General features: G+C 37.5%; 1 pseudogene; it reads left to right on the top strand.

The window, feature by feature from the left end:
- Positions 1 to 16,392: 16,392 nt before the first annotated feature.
- On the top strand, positions 16,393 to 17,322 carry LOC141508454 (coxsackievirus and adenovirus receptor pseudogene; annotated as a pseudogene).
- Positions 17,323 to 17,907: the final 585 nt, after the last annotated feature.

Genomic DNA, 17,907 nt, shown 5'->3' with positions numbered 1-17,907 from the left:
TAGATTATGACCTGGAAGGAAGTTACTCCAACTTCTTCATCTTACAGATATAGAAACTGAGACCCAGAGAAGTCAAAGTAAAGGCAATCATAGTGCTGCCTTGGAGTCATCGCTGGCTTTCCATGACCCCATTGGAGGTTTTCTTGGCAGAGATACTGGACTGGTTTGCCATCTCCAGCTCATTTTACAAATGGGGAAACTGAGGCAAGTGGGGTTAAGTGACTTGCTCAGGATTAGATTTGAACTCAGAAAGAAGAGTCTCCTGACTCCAAGACCAACATTCTATCCACTGTCCCATAGCAATCTGAGTTAGCATTTATGTAACATGTACAATGGCAACTAGGTGGTGATGTGGATAGAGCACTGGTCTTGAGGTCAAGAGGAGAGGAGTTTGAATCTAGTCTCAGATACTTGATACTTGCTAGCTGTGTGAGCTTGGGCAAATCACTTACCCATGATCACCTCAAATCCAGGACCATCTCCAATCATCCTAATCCATATCTGGGCACTGGACCCAGATGACTCTGGAGAAGAAGGTGAGGCTGGGGACTCGGCACAGCCCCTGTCCCTCAAATCCAGTTCACGTGCTTGTCATGGTACCACCTTCCTGTTGTTATGATTGTCTTTGAGATGTAGGACACATATTACCATCATTATCACTCTCACAACAAATCGAGGAGGGAGATGCTATTGTTACTTTTCTCATTTTATGAGTCAGAAACAGATAAAGATAGGTTAAGTGACTTGTCTAGGGTTATAAAATTAATTAATGTATAAGACAGAATTTGAATTCAATGTCTACTTGATGCCTTGGAATGTCAGAGACCATGAAGGGAGTACCAATGCCCTAATATGAGAGATGAAAAACTGAGGGGATGGGAGTTCAAGTCATATAGACAGTCAGATTCTCTTCTAGTCCCAGTTCCTCCAATAATTCCAGGACTCTTTTCATTACTCCACTGTTTCTTCCACTGACATTTTGATAGTATTTGGCAGGCATCTGATCACAGATTTAGAGCTTCAAGAACCATAAAGGTCTAGACCAATATCCTCATTTTTATAGAGTGGGCAATTGATGTCTGGAGAAATTAAATGTCGTCAATAAGGTCCCACAGGGAATAAGTGACAAAATTTGGGACATAAATCCTGTTCTTACAATGCCAAATCCAGTGTGCCATCTCATTTAATTTTCTTAGTGACAATTTGAGGGAGTTGGGGCAAGTATTTTATGAGCTCCATTTTACAGAGAAGTAAACAAAGGTGCAGAGAAAAATGACTTGCCCAAAAACCACATGACTAATAAATAACAGAACCAAGATTCATACCCATGTCCATTACCTCCAAAGACAATGCTCCTTCCTTCCCAGAGGTCATTCAAATAACTTTCTCTTTGAATTTTTTCATCTTCTTTTTGTCTCCAACAGTCAGGTTAGAGATTTGTGCATTTTTATCTGGTGACTTGGAGAAGACCAGGATTTCCCAAATCCATAACAAGGATGGGGTGAATGGAACTTTACCACAGGTCACCAAAATTTAGAGGCTGCTGGTCACACTTGCACTCTTTCCTTAGTGTAGAAATAACTAAATGCAATAATAATTGCATTTGAATGAATGAATGAATAATAGCGCTCATTAATGCTTTAAGGTTTGTAAAGTTCTCTATCAGTGTTAACAGATCAATTCACTCAACAGCCCTGGAAGGTAGTTGCTATATTTTGACCATTTTACAGAAGAGGAAATTGAGACTGAAAAGAAATGAAATGGACTTGCCAAGGATCATTCATTCATTCAATCAATCAATCATCATTTCATTTATTCAATCAACTACAAGAGTCTACTATGTTCCAGGAATTGTACTAGGTACTGGAAAACAAAAGAAGAAAAAGACAGCCCCTGCCTCAAGGTACTTACAATCTAATATGTCACACAGTGACTAGTTCTTCCAAATTCTAAGTTAACCCTGCTACCCACTGCTCTATCTAGATGTAAATAGTTAAATAAGAATAATTAAAATGATAAGCTACCAGTGATGACATCCTAGGTGAAATCCTTCCCAGGCTTCTTACTCCCCAACCCTGCAGCGACCACCCTGGTAGTATATGAAGACTTTTTGTTGCTTTTGTTTTTACTTTTTTACTTTCTCTAGGAGTAAAAATGGTTCTTTGTGGCTCAGAGACTGGTGGTTTAGTTTGGATATGGGAATACCGTGCAAATCAGAGGAGATAAATTAAGTTTGCAGATTTGATGATGTAACAGATAGAATTATTTCTTCTAAGTGGAGCAAGCCTGAGCTGCATGAAAATTATCAAGAAAGCAAAAATGAAGACCAACCAAGTCGATTTCAGAGAATCACTACAGCCTTAATTACTGGAATAATTCATTTCAGCCCCATCGCCCAGACCTCAGAGCTAATAAAAGGGCACCACTTGCCAAGCCTAGAGGAACCTTCCTCATTCAAGGGATGTATGGGGGGGGGGTAGGGAAGAGGAAGGCAACGGGGGGAGGGAATTGCAATGAACAATCCTTCACTTTTCACTCTCTCTCACTTCTCCAAATCATTCTTTTCTAGCTTTTATCATTGTGAATTTATGGCAAATAGTATTTTCCTTTTCTCACAACTTGGGCTCTTTACTCAAAGCAGATGTCAACTATTTGTTATTATTGGCTTCAAAAAATCGACAATGATTTCGAGTTCTAAATGCGGCAGGACTGCCATCATTCTCTTGGGTTAATTATTGGTGATTGTTTCCCCCATCCCAAAGTATTATCTGATGCTCACTGTTGTTTTGTTCCTAGGAACTCGTCCTTCACTCATATCCAATTAATTTGAAAATTATGACATCACCTTTGTGATGCCTTGGTCCCCTTCTAGAAGGAAGGACAAATAACAACGGCAGGAGATGATTTTAGCAAAGACCTAAATGGAGAGGATTAGAGGGAAAGAACTAAGGGATGTGATCTCCAATCTGCAGCCCATCACAGTCCTGTCTAAATTGACCCACACAGTTTAATCCATTCATTCAGGACTATACTCTTAACTTTGGACTTCTCTTCCTACCTTGCTCCAAGCAGACCTTCTCATCTTGGGAGTTCTTGACTCCAGAATGTTCTCATGTTAGAAATCTCCTCCACCTCTGAGTCCTTTTTTCCTGTTTTTTTCTTCTCAGAGACTCCATGTGAAGGACCCCTCCCCTGTACCAGGCCATCCATGCTCAATCCTTCATTCTTCTCTCAGAAGCTCCTGACTCTCTAGTTTTCTTTCTTCACCGTACATTCTCCTTTTATGTATTGTCTTTCCCCATTAGAAGGTAAGCTTCTTAAGAGTTGGGCCTGTTTTTCTTTTTTTGTTACTACTTTTACCTCCAGTACAATGACTGGCACATAGTAAGTGCTTAATAAATCCAACAGACTTTAATTAAAACTATTTATTCGAAGGACCTCTAGTGTCTACTGATTGGTGATTTTCCCTAGAATGTCTCCTATTCCTGAAATGCATTCCTACCTCACTTTGGCTTCTTAAAATCCAAATCTAAATCTAAAATCTAATTTTCTTTGAAATTTCGTTCTACTTTCTGAATATGATCTTTCCTGGTACTCCTTAATACCAGTGGTAGCTAGGTGGCATATAGATAGAGCATTGAACCTGAAGATAATAATAGCCCAATGCCTGTTTGAACAAACCTTCCCTCAACCCCTGCTCCAGATGTTCTCTCTTCTTCAATGAATCTAATACCTGATTTCTAATCTTCTTCTTCTTTCCAGCTCCTCCTCTCAGCCTCAATATACATATTGAAATCACCTTTAATAATCTAATGGTCTCATTACTTCCACCTTGCAACCTATTCCTCTACCTTAGCTACATACAGAGTTAATCACGTTTTGGTCTTGCCATACAGTACATGTATTCCACCTGGATTATGAATTCCTAATCCCCTTTAGGGAGCAAAATCTTTTTCTACCTTTTTCTTAGTCTCAAGACCCCTAGTCTAACTCCATCTATTCACCCCACTTCTCAATTGTTTCCCAGACAATCATTCTTGCTGTGGCTATACTCTCCTCCTTTATTGATCTGAACTCATCAGTGGGCCAACTCAACTCTACATTATCCTCCATTTTGATTCCCTTTCCCCTGTGTCCCATCATCGATCAATCCATTCCCAGCCTTAACCTTACTGCTACCATTTTGTCTCATTCATTCTTTTTTTTTTAAGATTTTTGCAAGGTAAATGGGGTTAAGTGGCTTGCCCAAGGCCACACAGCTAGGCAATTATTAAGTGTCTGAGGCCAGATTTGAACCGAGGTACTCCTGACTCCAGGGCTGGTGCTTTATCCACTACACCACATAGCCACCCCTCTCATTCATTCTTATTCACAGGTATAAGGACAAAGCTTGTGGAAATTAGGGAACCATGCTGATTGGGTTGCCTGGAAACTGAGTTGTCTATTTTCATTCCTCCTAGTTGCTAGGGGCTTCCTAACCCTAATCTTTGCTTTGTCTTCTCCAAACACCTAGATCCTTCATTGTTGAACCAACACATAGGGTCAGAAAGAACCAAAAAGGGCAGTTCTCTACATGATCCACACTTACTACAAAGATTTATGCAAGATACACTTACAATACAAACAATTAATCTTAATGGGAAGGCGCTAGCTTGGGAGATGGGAGGGGGAGGAAGAATGCTGGACCATGTGGGAAAGATCTCCTTCAGAAGGTAGGATCTAAGCTAAGTTTTGAAGTTTCCCTCCAGGGAAACCAGGAGGTGGAAGTAAGAAGTAGAAGGAATAGCAAGTTGGTTACATGGTTGGGCTGTAGAATTTGTGGAGAGTAACAAGATATAAAAAAGTTGGAACAGTAAGAAGGGGCTAGGCTGTAAAGAGTTTTAAATGACAAACAGAGGAGTTTATATTTGATCCTGGAAGTAATAAGCAGCCACTGATGTTCATTTAATATGGTTGACATAACTAGAGCCATATTACAAGAAAATATTAGTCTCACAAATATGCAAAAAACTGTATTTTGAATGTCTTTAATATTTTAATACTTGTAGTATTTGTAAAATTGTAAAATTTAATATTTTATAGCATTTTAAAATGTGATAGATACTATGGAGATGGATAAAATCTAGAGTTATTTAAAAGTGCTACTGTATCCATTGTCACTTTTTTTTGTCATCGTAGTTCTTGGCTATGCTTGTCTATGGCCTATTTCAGTTGATTATGAGGGAAGCACTATTTATTAATTATCTACTAGGCATCAGATACTATATGCTAAGCTCTTGATAAATATTTCAACAACCCAAAAGGTAGGTTCGATTATTATATACAATTTACATTTGGCAGACAGAAGTTAAGTGACTTACCTAGAGTCAAATGACTACAAAGTGTTTGCAGCTGAATCTGAACCTGGGTAAATTTGATATCAGATCCAGTTATCTACCACATCACCATGCTTTTCAACTGAGATAAAATTCTGTAAAAAGTCAGTATATTTGGACATATTCTGGGGTGAAAAGAAAAACCATCTTTCTAATAAAGTTATGACATAGGTCTTGGTCTGGGAGGATGGTGATATTTGTCCTTCATTCTTTTTTTGTTGTGTTTGCAAGAAAATGGGGTTAAATGACTTGCCCAAGTTCATATAGCGAAATAAGTGACTTGCCCAAGGTCACACTGTTAGGTAAGTATTGTGGGTAGGATTTGAATTCAGGTCTTCCTGACTCCAGGGTCGATACTCTAGCCACTTTGCCACCTAGGTGCCCTTGTCCTTCATTACTTTTTTTGAGGATTTTGCAAGGCAAATGGGGTTAAGTGGCTTGCCCAAGGCCACACAGTTAGGTAATTATTAAGTGTCTGAGGCCGGATTTGAACTCAGGTACTCCTGACTCCAGGCCCGGTGCTCTATCCACTGTGCCACCTAGCTTCCCCTCTTGTCCTTCTTTCTTGAAGAAGACTAAGATATTAGGGAAGTGATGCCATGACAAGCACCTGAATTGGATTTGAGTATGCTAAGTCACCATCTTTGCTTTCTAGCTCCCAGATCTAGTGATAGCATATTAATCAGGATGTTTAGAGATAACCTTAAACATGAGGCAATCAAGATAAGTGACTTACACAAGGACACACAACTATTAAGTGCCTGAGGTAACATTTGAACTCAGATCCTCCTGACTTCAGGGTTAGAGCTTTAGTCACTGTACCATCTAGCTACTGAGAAAACTGGGACTAGGTAAAAGAGTGAAGACAACTCAAAGTGACTCATGATCACTTCTGGGGAGATAACGCAAAGCTTATCAAAGCAGGATTTGAATCTGGAACCTTTGAATCTCATCCTACTAGAGGACAGATGTATGAAATGGTACAGAAATCCAAATAGACAACATTTGAAGACCAATTGATTAGCAGAGAGATTTGAGAAGAATGAATTAAAAAAATCCCCCAATGTAAACACAGGAAGCATAGTTGATGGAGTCACTAATAAGGTGAAATCAGGAGGAAGAACTGGCATTTTGGAGAAATATTTGTCATTTTTATTCCCTTGTTTTGGTCATGTACAATTCTTTGTGATTCTCCTTTTGGGGTTTTCTTGGCAAAAATACAAAAGTAGATTGCCATTTCCTTCTCCAGATCATTTTACAGTTTAGGAAACTGAGGCAAACAGGATAAAGTGATTTGTTCAGGGTCACACAGCTAGTAAATGTCTGAATCTGGAATGGAACTCAGATCTTCCAGACTCTAGGTCCAACAGTCTTATGAGAAAAATGACATGTACAATTTGAGATATGATGAATCCATTCATCAATCAATAATTCATACACATGAAGTCCCTATTTTGTGCTAAGTGAGGAGTATGTAAGGACAAATTTGGAATAGTCCTTGCACTCAAGGAACTTGCATTCCCCTTACAAAGATTTTGTACTATGGGTAATCGATATCCTATTGCTTGCCTTCTGAAAGATCAAGGAAGGCGAGAAGGAGAGAGAAAATTTAGTATTTAAAAATTTAAAATATGAATGTTTAAAAAGTACTTGTAATTAGGAAATAATTAAACAATAAATGTATATTATATTATATATATATATGTGTGTGTGTGTGTGTGTGTGTGTATAAATGAGATGCGCTACTCCTTTTTCTTTTTGAAGGAATGATTTCAAATGCAGAAGAAGGTTAGATTAAGGATCTCAGATCCTTTCCATTTTGGATATTCTCTGATTTAATGAAATATGTTATAAGGCAAGAGACTTTTGTTAGTACATTCATGTAAAAGGAGAGTTAACCAATTCTATTTCCCTTCAGGTGGGTTTACTTGCATCTCATATGCTAAGATTGAGAATTACAGCCTACAATTCCATATCGGTTCCACTGAATTGTTCCACTAAGTTGATGATGAGAAAGTTCATGGAGGCCCCAGCAGGTCAAATTTCGGGATTTGGGATGGATTATGAAAGAAAATTAGGCCAACCATGGCCTCTAGCTTGTAGTTCAAGCAAAAATATAGATCGATTGAGTCTCGTGTTCAAAAAGAAAGAAAATTGAGGAAAAGGAACAGATGAAGGGCCGGGAGCTGTTTATATACTCAACCCACATCTCTGATGTTCAGTCTATGAAACACTGTACGGCCAGTAAATACTCCGGGGGTGATTGTATGAGTGGATCAGCTTGGGCTGGGAAGCATTTGGTTGGCAGGGAAGGTTTGGGACAAACAGCTCTACATCTCCTTTTGACTGTTTAGAAGATGGACTGAGTCTAAAATAAGGGGTGCGTCTCAGGGGGATTGCTCATTCTACTGGTCTTCCTCCCTTTCACTCTTCCTTCCTGAACTCATTGACAAACATCATCATTTTTCCCTTCAAATTACTATTGAAAGCAACACCATCTTCCCAGTCACCCAAATTCAAAGCCTAGGAGTTGTCTTCCATTCTTTGCTCTCTCTGATCCTCCATATCCAACATATAGCCGTGTCCTGTTGATTTTACCTTTGTAATATCTCTGATATATACCTAGTTCTCTTCTAATACTGTCACCATCATCATCTCATTCCTGATCTATTGCAATCGTCTGCTGTTGACTCTCTCTGCTTCAATTCTTTTTACTTAAATCACTCCACCTTCCATTCAATTCTTAAATTGATCTTTCTATAGCCAATTTTGATCATGTCATTCTCCTATTACCAGTGACTTCCTATTACCTCTGAGACCAAATATAAAACCCTCTGTATGACTTTTAAAGTCCTTCACAACATAGTTTTGTTATATCTTTCCAGTTTTCTTATAACTCATTCCCCTTATATTCTGGCCTCCTTCCTGTACTTCCTACAAAATATTCCATCTCTGAAGTCTGGACATTTTCACTGACTGTCCCTATTCCTGGAATTCTCTTTCTCCTCATTTTTGCCTTCTTTCTTTCCTTCCTTCCTTTCTCCCTCCCTCCCTCCCTTCCTTCCTTTCTATCTTTCCTCCCCTTTCTATCCCCTTTCCTTCTTTTCTTCTTCCCTACTTCTGTGTCCTTCCCTCCTTCCTTTCTTCCCTTCCCCCTTCCCCCCCTTCTTCCCTCCATCCCCTTCACCTTCTCTATTTTTTCCTATTCTTCTATTTCCAAGGCTAGTTTTTTTTGGCAGCCAGGCAAGATCACTAGCATCAGTTCCATCACAGGATAAACACACTGGTAGCCTTCAGGAGAGAGAGGTGTGCACATTTTGGGGATCAGACTACCCAGGACATCTAGGTCGAGTGACTTATTATGACTTGAATTAGAGACTAATCCAAAAGGGTATTCTTTATTTTTGTCTATCAGGTATGATTAAACTGTCCAATAATTGCTTATAATGTACATCTATAATCCTTCCTCCTGCCAAGAAACAAGGTTTTAAGACCAGAAATTATTTTTTAACCTGAAATAAATGATAGATTTATTAGTTTTTGTTCCAGAAGCCAATGCTTCTGTTTTTTAGACTACTTTGATCTCAAATGCTGTTTGTTTGTGTTTTATAGAGCTATAAAGCTTCCAGTAAACATGCATTATATTTTTTATGATGTCCTACATGGATTCTGTCATGAAAATGTCAAAGAAAAATATGGAAGATCATGAGGGCATTACTCTCAGTGTCTTCCTCTCCAAGTTCATGTTTCTCTTTGGAGTCTTTTGAAATACATACGGTACACAGATGTCTCTCCACAACTCTGCATCTGGGCAAAAGTCAGGGAATCTTTGCTTGAGAGGAAAATCCCCCCCCTCCACTACCCCCAGTGATAAAGTACTGCCCCACTGAGAGTGATAACAGAAGGAATGGGTTGGGGAGCTGGCTCCTGGGAAGCTCCCCCAGCTAGACCATTCATTGTTCCTCTGTGTTGATATTAATTAGAGTGATGATGTTCTTATGGCTTCATTTCAGGGGGCATCAGGAGGACTTGAGAGTTGAGATAGGATGTGTTCCCTATTTCACATGTTGCTGGGCCCCTAGAGGCAGAAAGGCAAATCAACCCACAGATGGGAATAGGAATGTTAGCTAATACACACGCCTACTTCAGCATTTCTTGGTTAGCTTCTAGTTCCTCTGTGAAAGGAAGATGGTATAGTGACTTTTTTAATGTACTTTACTAACCATGTGGCTATTCTACTCCATAAACTCCAATGGCTCCCTATTGCCTAAAAAATAAAGTAGAACTCCATCTTATCTTTTATGGCCCACCTCACAATCTGGTTCAATCTATGCTTCCAGATTCACAATACATTAATTTTCTTCCCATACTCAATGTTTTGATCAAACTGGCTTCCCTTTCTTTACTCCATCTTAAGTCTCTAAATTTTTGTCCTGACTGTGCTTCCATGCCTGAATAGAACTACCTCTTCACTTCCCTTATTTTCCACATTGTTTCAGCCTTCCCTCCTTATCTTTTTTTTCTATTTCACTGCCTTATGTTCTCTTTGCATTTATTCTATGAAAATCTAATGGTGATCTGATGCAAGCATATGTGAGTCCTTAGGTAATACAACTCGTTCAAATAGTCTACTTCCAGTGTAACTATGATGGTATAAAAGGAAATAACTTAGAGAGATTGTGGAGCATGTATAGACATTCTGTAACTGGCTACAGGCTGCTTGTCATATGTGTATGGAAAGGTTTTTTCAATTGACCACCTAGCCAGGACTGAGAATGTAGCCCATTCTTTGCTCTTTGACTGTGTCCTGGTAACATGATTCTTTTGTATATGGCATCTGGTGAAAGACAATGTTGTAAGGAGAGAAACCGTGGGACCTTCTCTTCTCTAGGACCAGGTGGCTTGAGAAAGGGGGTTCTGTGTTTGTCATTTTCCTCTCTTGAGGAAGGGAGTGATAGTCACTGTCTGACAAAAAAGGTGATGAACTCAGGATGGGGAAGGAGACATATAATTTTGGACAAAGACAATGTCCATGGAAATTTATTTTGCTTGATTAATATTTTTGTTACAGAGATCTTTTCTTTTTTTCTAATGGAGCACTATATAATCTATATTGAAAAAGTAAAAATAAACAACTATATATCATTTTATAAGACATTTTGTCATCTCTTATTTCAGTGTGATAAGTATAAAAGTAATGATTAATGTTTGCAAGGCATTTCATATCTATTATTTCTTTTGGTTCTCACCAACTCCAACAATAAAAAATAACACTTCTTCCATTTTTAAAATCAGAAGACTGACAACTCAGAAAATTTAAACGACTTGCTTCAGGTCACATAGCTATTATGTATCTTGGACACAATTGGAATTTCAACTTAGATCTTTCTAACTCCAAGTTTACGTCTCTGCCTATTATGCCATCTAAGTGCTACAGTGAAAGCAGGGGTTAATGGAGAAGGAGATTCAATGAAGAAGGTGCTAAAATCTTCATATTAAATTATCATATGTTTTGCAGTGATCTCAATGAAAATGTCAATATAGAAGAGAATGATTAAAAAAGGCAATAAATTTTTGGACATGAACTAAATGTGAGAATTTTTAAAATTTGATTATGCATATTAGTTAGTTTTTATTTTTTTCCCCCAATAGTAAATGGGAAACAGGAGGTAGAAAATTTAGATTTTTGTTCATTTTTTCCCATAAAATTTAATTAGAGAAAAGATATGCTATAAAAAAGCATGTGGTAAGAACTGTGATAGACTTGTAAATTATCCAGAAGGTTCATAATTTTGCTTCATGAATACTTTCTTTAAGAAAAAAGTTGGACAGCTAGGTGGTATAATGGATAGAGCACTGACCTTGGCATCAGAAGGACATGAGTTCAAATCTGGCCTCAATAATTACCTAGCTGTGTGAACTCAGGCAAGTCACTTACCCCCATTACCTTGCAAAATCACCTGCCCCCCCAAAAAAAGACACTTCTAAGAAAGGATCAAAATGGTGGCATAGAGAAAGCATTTAGCTGAGAGCTCCCAACATTCCTTAAAATAATGCCTTATTTCAAATTCTGGAGTGGCAAAGTTATGAAAATGTCAGAGTGAGAAATTCTTCCATTCTGTGAAAGCATAGATCAGAAAGAAAGAACTGTGACACAGGGGTAGAGGCTTGTCTGGAGCTCAGGTAGATGTAAAATCAATGGTGGGGCCAGATGTTGGCAACAGAAGCAGTAGCAGCTTTGGGAGTTCTCAAATCAGAGATGGCAGAGGACCTGGAAACTGGGCACAAAGAGATTGCAGTGTACTTCTGTGTTATTACTAGTTACAGGAGCAGATGCTGTTTGGCAAACCAATAACCACATTGGGGTCATCATTGGAGGGTAGAGAAGAGTCCTTTCAACCAAGAAAGAGTAAAAATCTGGTGGGGGGGGGAGCAGCAACCAGTTTGGTCCCAAGGAATTAGGGACCTTGAGAAACAGTATTATTTCTGGTTCCAATGGAGGATTGGGTCCTTTCTGAGTAAAGACTAGATTACAGACTAAGAGAAAAGTGAATATCCTCTCACCAGTTCATACAATCTTGCAAATGCCCAAAACATTCATACCCCCAAAACTAACTCTGAAAACCTTAGTGTGGAAAAAATCTAAAGTTCGAGACAGTATCACTTCTCACTGGGATAGTGAGAACATACTGGGAACAGAGCCCAAATTAACATTAAGTTAAAAATAAAAGAAAAGAGTGGAAAAGGGGAACAAACCAAAACAAGAAAAGAAAGCTGAACATAAAAAGACTACTGTGGTGACAGGTAAGATCAAGACAAAAATTCAGAAAAAGACAATCAAATCAAAACAACTCTAAGTAAAGCTTCAAAGGAAAAAAAAACACCAATGAATTGGACACATAATAAAGAAGAATTCCCAGAAGAGGTAAAATAATTTTTGAAATATAATAAAAATGACTGAAAGAAAATTAAATAAAATTAAAGCAAAGGAATAAAATTATGAAAAAAATTAACAGCTTTGTAAAAAGGCACAAAAATACTGGAAAAATAATATTTAAAAAATAGAACTGGTCAAATGGAAAAAGAAATTCAAAAGTTCACTGAAGGAAAATAATGCTTAAAAATTAGAATTGGGCAAGTGGAAGCTAATGACTTCATGAAACAACAAGATACAATAAAACAAGTCAGAAGAATGCAAACACAGAAGAATATGTAAAATATAGGAAAAATAACTGACCTGGAAAATAATTGAGGAGAAAAATTTAAGAAAGATGTGTTCAAAGAAGAAGCTAGAAATCATATTTCAAGAAATTATCAAGGAAAACTGCTCTGATATCTTAATATCAGAGGCCAAACTAGAAATTGTAAGAATCACATGAAGGAGATCTCAAAATGCAAACTCACCACAGAAATATCATGGCTAAATCCCAGAGCTCTCAAGTCAAAGAGAAAACACTTCAAGCAACCATTCAAATACTATAGATTGTGAAGTTTCATAGATTGCACAAGATTTAGTCCCTACCACATTAAAGGAGCAGAGTGCTTAGAATAGGATATTCTAGAAGGTAAAGTACTTGGATAAAAACCAAGAATAATCTACCCAGCAAAACTGAGGCTAATCCTTCAAGGAAAAAAAATATTTAACGAAATAGAGGAGTTTCAAAACTTCCTGATAAAAAGATTAGAAGAAAATTATAGACCCATTTCCCTGATGAATATAGATGCAAAAAATCCTAAATAAAATCTTAGCAAAATGACTACAACAAGTCATCACTAGGATAATACATTATGATCAAGTAGGATTTATTCCAGGAATTCAGGTTGGTTCAACATAAGGAAACTTGTTAGTATACTCAATTATATCAATAACAAACCTATCAGACATTATATGATCATATCAATAGATGCTGAAAAAGCTTTTGACAAAATACAGCATCCATTCCTATTAAAAACACTAGAGAGTGTAGGAATAAATGGACTGTTCCTTAAAATAATTAGCAGTATCTATCTGAAACCATCAACAAGCATTATATTCAATGGGGAGAGGCTAGAGGAATTCCCAATAAGATCAGGGGTCAAACAAGGGTGCCCATTATCAACACTACTATTCAATATTGTATTAGAAATGTTAGCATCAGCAATTAGAGAAGAAAAAGAAATTGAAAGAATTAGAATTGGGAAGGAAGAGACAAAACTCTCACTCTTCGCAGATGACATGATGGTCTACCTAGAGAATCCCAAGAAATCATCTAAAAAACTACTGGAAACAATTAGCAATTTTAGCAAAGTTGCAGGTTATAAAATAACCCCCCATAAATCCTCAACTTTTCTATATATAGCTAGCAAGAAACAGCAGGAAGAGCTAGAAAGAGAAATCCCATTCAAAGTAACCTCAGACAGCATAAAATATTTGGGAGTCTATTTGCCAAGACAGACTCAGAATCTTTTTGAAAACAATTATAAAGCACTTCTCACAAATTAAATCAGATTTAAATAACTGGGCAAATATCAACTGCTCATGGATAGGGAGAGCTAATATAATAAAAATGACAATTCTACCAAAACTAAACTATCTGTTTAGTGCCCTACCAATCAAAATTCCAAAAAAATTACTTTAATGAGTTAGAAAAAATTGTAAGTAAATTCATATGGAGAAATAAAAAGTCAAGAATTGCCAGGAGCTTAATGAAAAAAAATGCAAACAAAGGTGGCTTAGCACTACCTGATCTAAAATTATATTAAAAAGCATCAGTCATCAAAACTGTTTGGTATTGGCTAAGAAATAGAGTGGTGGACCAGTGGAATAGACTAGGTGCAAAAGCAGGAGAGGAGTATAGTAATCTGCTGTTTGATAAACTGAAAGAGTCCGGCCACTGGGATAAAAACTCCCTCTTTGATAAAAACTGCTGGGATAATTGGAAGTTAGTATGGAAGAAATTTAGATTAGACCAACACCTCACACCCTTTACCAAGATAAGATCCAAATGGTTACAGGACATAGACATAAAAACCAATACTATAAGCAAATTAGAAGATCAAGGACTAGTCTACCTGTCAGATCTATGGAAAGGGGAACAGTTTATGACTAAGGAAGAGTTGGAGAACATCACCAAAAACCAATTAGATGATTTTGATTACATTAAATTAAAAAGCTTTTGCACAGATAAAACCAATGTAATCAATATCAAAAGAAAAGTAGTACATTGGGAAACAATCTTTACAATTAATGATTCTGACAAAGGACTCATTTCTAAAATATACAGAGAACTGAGTCATATTTTCAAAACAAAAAGCCATTCCCCAATTGACAAATGGTCAAAGGATATGCAAAGGCAATTTACAGATGAGGAGATCAAAGCAATCCATAGCCATATGAAAAAATGCTCTAAATCATTAATTATTAGAGAAATGCAAATTAAAGCTTCTCTGAGGTACCACCTCACACCTCTCAGATTGGCCAGTATGACCAGGAAGGATAATGATCATTGTTGGAAAGGATGTGGGAAATCTGGGACAATATTACACTGTTGGTGGAGCTGTGAACTCATCCAACCCTTCTGGAAAGCTATTTGGAACTATGCCCAAAGGGCAACAAAAATGTGCATACCCTTTGACCCAGCAATACCACTACTGGGTCTATACCCTGAAGAGATGAGGGAAAAGGGTAAAACCATTACTTGTACAAAAATATTTATAGCAGCCCTGTTTGTGGTGTCAGAGAATTGTAAATCCAGTAAATGTCCTTCAATTGGGGAGTGGCTTAGCAAACTGTGGTATATGTATGTCATGGAACACTATTGTTCTATTAGAAACCAGGAGGGATGGGATTTCAGGGAAACCTGGAGGGATTTGCATGAAATGATGCTGAGTGAGATGAGCAGAACCAGAAAAACACTGTACACCCTAACAGCAACATGGGAGTGATGTTCAACCTTGAAGGACTTGCTCATTCCATCAGTGCAACAATTGGGAACAATTTTGGGCTGTCCGCAAAGGAGAGTACCATCTGTATCCAGATAAGGAGCTATGGAGTTTGAACAAAGTGCAAGGACTATTCCCTTTAATTTAGAAAAAAACCCCAGATATTGTCTGATCTGGTTACCTCTGAGAATTCTGTTCTCTTTAAGGATATGATTTCTCTCTCACACCCAATCTGGATCAAGGTACAACATGGAAACAAAGTAAAGACTGATGGAGTGCTATCTGTGGGGTGGGGGTGGGGGGAGGGAAGCAAGATTGGGAGAAAATTGTAAAACTCAAATAATATCTTTAATAAAGAGTCTATGTAAAAAAAAAGATTAGAGCTGAACAGAAAATCTGATTTTCAATATAAGAGGCATAAAATTGATAAAAAAAAAAGAGAACTCATAAGGCATTCAATAAGGCTAAACTTTTTACATTGTTATGTGGGAAGATGATATTTGTATCTTAGAACAGTTTTATTATTATTAGACAGTTAGAAAGATTTTATATAGAAAGAGTGTGTGGTAGTGAGCCAATTATGTTGGAGTAATATAAAATAATGGGTATGTGAGAAAGAGGGATGCCCTGGTAGAAGCAGGAAGGGAGAAAAAGAACAAATTATTCCATATAGAAGAGGCATGAAAGGAAGAACTTTTACAATGGAAGGGAAATGGTGTGGAATACGATCAGATACTACTTGAACTTGACTCATCTAAAGAGGTTCAAAAAAAGATTAAATATACATACTCAATTGGATAGAATTCTACCCTATTCACTGGGGAAGCAAAAGAGGAAGGGATAAGAAAAGAGAGAGATGATTTTAAAAAGGGGCACATAAAAGAAGATAGAAACAAAAGATTTTTAAGGAAAGAACAGGATGGAAAAGGAGAGAAAAGGATAAACTGAAGAAAACAGGGTGGAAGGAATTCAGTTAAAAATGATTAGTGAGGGAGAGGGAGAGGGAGAGGGAGAGGGAGAGGGAGAGGGAGAGGGAGAGGGAGAGGGAGAGGGAGAGGGAGAGGGAGAGGGAGAGGGAGAGGGAGAGGGAGAGGGAATTGAATGGATTAAATCATCACCTGATAGCCAAAACAGTGACCAAGAGATAATTATATTTTCTGGAGGCAGCATTTATAATTACTCCAAAGATCTGAAAGGATGAGTTTATTTTACAAGCAATGATTTCAAATTAGGTGATGCATCAATAAATATAACAGATCTACAATTATCAGATATGGGTACAAATCAATGCAAAGTGCAAAAACTCCCTGGCGTTGCAAACAAAAAGATGCAACTTTCTGTGCTTGTTAAACCTTCAGGGACAAGATAATACAATGATGGATCATCAGTGATTGGCAGTGATTTTAAACTAAAATGTGAATCAGAAGAAGGTTCCCCTCCTTTATACTATTCATGGCAAAGAGTGCCCATCACAGAAAAATTTCCTTCTGTGATAGCAGATCCCAACCCAGACATTATTTCTATATGAAATGCCACTCCAGAGTTCTCTGGCACATACAGCTGTAGTATAAGAAACAGAGTTGGTGCTGATCAATGCCTTTTGAGGGTGAATGTTGTTCCTCCTTCAAACACTGCTGGTACAATTGCTGGAGCTATCATAGGAACTTTGTGTGCCCTCTTGCTGCTGGGTCTTCTAATCTTTTGCTGCTGTAAAAAACACAAGGAGGAGACATATGAAAAAGAAATTCACCATGATATCAGAGAGGATGTTCCTCCTCCAAAGAGTCGCACATCTACTGCCAGAAGCTACATTAGTAGCAATCATTCCTCTCTGGGATCAATGTCACCTTCCACCATAGAAGGCTATGCCAAAGCTCAGTATAACCAAGTACCAAGCGATGACTTTGATCCTACTCCACAGAGTCCGAGTTTTGCACCAACTGAGGTAGCAGCATCTAATCTAAGTAGAATGGGAGCTCTTCCTGTGATGATACCAGCACAAAGCAAAGATGGATCAATAGTATAGAACATTTAAAACTTTCTTGAGATGTTTTTCTTCTTTGGAAAAAGGAAAAAGCTGCCAACCTAAAATCTTTTTGAAGAAATAGTAATTTGACCTAAACTAATAAAAAGATGATCTTCTAGGAAAAAAAGAAAAAAAATAATTACTGAAAATGTGCATGGGATGAACTCACCCATAAAACAGAGACAGCAGAATGCATTAGAAACCACAATCCAAGCCAAGAGGAGTCCTATGAAATTATTTTTCCAAGATAATAAAGTTTTGATAGTTAAACCAGGAAGAGCTGAGAGAGAGAGAGAAACTATAGACCAAACTCCTCAATGACTATTCATGCAAAAAAATATCAAAGATAATCCTGTGAGGCCTGTTAAGGAAAATAACATCCATATCCAGAAAAAACCTACAAAAATCACAAAAACAAAACCTACAGATTCTGAATGAAGAGCAAACCATATGTTTATTTTTTAATTTCTTTTATTTTTTCTTTCTTTCTCATGGTTATTTTTCTACTTTAGTTCTAATTCTTCCTTTACAATGTGACTAATATGGAAATATGTTAAGCGTGGTTGTACATGTCCAACCGGTATC

The sequence above is a fragment of the Macrotis lagotis genome, chromosome 1 (assembly GCF_037893015.1).
Source record: "Macrotis lagotis isolate mMagLag1 chromosome 1, bilby.v1.9.chrom.fasta, whole genome shotgun sequence".
NCBI classification, from domain to species: domain Eukaryota; kingdom Metazoa; phylum Chordata; class Mammalia; order Peramelemorphia; family Peramelidae; genus Macrotis; species Macrotis lagotis.
Note: the sequence above shows the minus strand (reverse complement) of the source record. Positions and strands in the feature narration are given on the sequence as shown.